The following is a 2,538-nucleotide window of genomic DNA, read 5'->3' on the forward strand; positions in this document are numbered from 1 at the left end:
CCCCCCTCCCCCCACTTGCCAAGGTGCGGCTCCCCCCTCTTCTCGCCCCACTCCAAAATGCTTCTTTTCAGTACAAGATCACCGAAACTTGGGAGATTCTTTAGCAAGTTCACTGTAAAATTGAGTACAAGATCTCTGAAAATTTTCAGGAGTCTATGTTCTGCGGTCACTGAATTTTCTGAAGTGTATGTTTACTGAATTTTTTGAATTTTCTGGAGTGTGTGCATTGGGGTGCTCCGGGGAGAGAGGATTCATGGCCATCCTATCTAGTTGCTGGGTGGAAAACTTGTTAGGTTCATAGTATTCATCAAGATTGGATTATAAACATATGGGTTTAGTTATGTTCATAGCAGCAGCACCAAGATTGGATTCATGTGGCTCCTCTTTTCTTGTGACATGTACTCACTGAATTTTAATTGACAGTAAATTCAGTGTAATTTTGGTTAACTGAATTAAATGTAAATTCAGTTAACTCATAAAATTAAGTGAAACATTTGGTCTGATTGAAATGCAGCAAGTTTTTTGGGGGTCCTAATCAGTTTTCTTACAAAAACTTGCTTAAATGGCAGCAAGTTTGAATACAGTGTATGTTCCGTAGCTTGTTTAGAAAGATCACTGAATACAGTTTCTTGGGGGTCCTACAACTTCGATCATCCTGGTATTTCACTTTTCATGTTGATTGGAAGTATGCTCCCTTTGTTAGTGATCAGAGAACGAGCTGTCTATTGTTTCGTGTGTATTTGATGAAATCTCTGATGATGTGCCGTGTCTCCAGGTCTGGAGACCAACCAGGACAAGAGCAAGTGCCAGCAGCAGTTCGACAACTACAAGGAGTGCAAGAAGAGAGAGGTTCACCTTTGTTTCCCCAATTCTCTCTAGCCTTTTCTGATGATATATGATGGATGGCTTCCAATTGATGCGCCAATCTGTTTTTTGTCTTGTAACATGCGTTTGTTTCGTGCACTTGCTAAATGTTCAAGGGGGCTGTGGCTTGTGTCGGATAGCAAGTGCCAAACTTGGAACTGAAACTTGTTCAATGATTTTGCAGGTACCCCGAGAGGCCCTTGAGTTTGCCGGAATGTCGATTAACTTCCGTTCCGGCAAATTCGGGTACTCCATATGTCCTATTTTCAGCAAAGGTCATGCTGAAATTTTTCGTGAATTTTAGCATGACTTTGCTAAAAAAATAGGACATATGGGGTACTTGCGACTAATGCATGGGCCGGGGTATCTTAGTACTTAATCTGTAGATTTCCAAAATTGTTCCTTGACAATTATTGGCAACTAGCTGTATTCCTCTATCTGAGATATTCTGTGTACATGCAATATATATCCAATCAGTGGGATAAAAAGCCACAAGAAAGTAGAGCTGGACATGTAAGATGCAATCTACTAATGCTTCATTATCACCCTGTTATGCTCAGCCCAACACTCCCAGTCAAGATTGGTGATAGATAGATATTGTTCCCATCTTTTGTTACAAGCTAAATTATGTTCCTTGACTCCAAAACCCTTAGTTAGACCATCTGCTACTTGATTCCCTGATATTACATGATTTAATTGAATTATACCATCATAGAACTTCCCCTTAATAAATAAAGGATCTATCTCCACATACTTGGTTCTGTCGTGTTGGATCGGGTTACTGTTATGCTTATAGCTGATTTATTATTACACCACACCTTCAAAGGACCTTTTCCTAGCACCTTCATTCGGATAGAGGATTTCTACCCATAATATTTCACTAAGTCCTAGTGACATAGCTCTATACTCTACTTTGGCTGTTGATTTGGACACAACTAATTGCTGCTTAAACCCCTTCCCAGGACTGCATCTTAGATACGGCAAAATAGGCTATACTGCATCCATATGTCCACTCCTAGGATCAAGCATCTATCTGTCTACCACACTTGCGGCATAGGCAATGCCAGGTCTTATATGCCTTAAGTATAGGAGTCCCCCAACAAATCTGGCATCTCTTAGTACATTCTAAGAGATTTGCAGATTCCAAGGTAGATTCTATAGTTCCAAACAAGTAAGCATGAAATAGGAATGTAAATATGTGCACCTGATTCAAGTAAAAGAAGATTAATGTTGCATATTCCAATAAAAATGTGATAAAGAGAGCACCACCTATATATATTGAGTATTGATTCAGCATCACATGCTTTTTTGGAGATTGATATAGCAAAAATATTTGTACAAGAAGATCAGGGGTACCTAGGCAATATCACAAAACATCTCTCAATTGATCCCAAAACACCTAGGCAATATCACAAACATCTCTCAATTGTTCCTTGACAATAACCAACTTTTTGGCGACATTCCTCGAGAATTAGGTTATTCGGTCAACTTAGAGATCTTGTTCCTTGACAATAACCAACTTTTTGACCAAACTTTTTTCGTATTTAGAGCGAAACATGGCCCACAACGATGAGGCCGGCGGTTCAGGCAAGGCATTCTGGGAGCTGTCCCAGGAGATGGAGGAAGAACCTCACCGCTATGAGGACGCCGCGGAAGACACCGATCCTGACTACA

Source organism: Triticum aestivum, chromosome 2D (genome assembly GCF_018294505.1).
Source record: "Triticum aestivum cultivar Chinese Spring chromosome 2D, IWGSC CS RefSeq v2.1, whole genome shotgun sequence".
In the NCBI taxonomy this organism is placed as follows: domain Eukaryota; kingdom Viridiplantae; phylum Streptophyta; class Magnoliopsida; order Poales; family Poaceae; genus Triticum; species Triticum aestivum.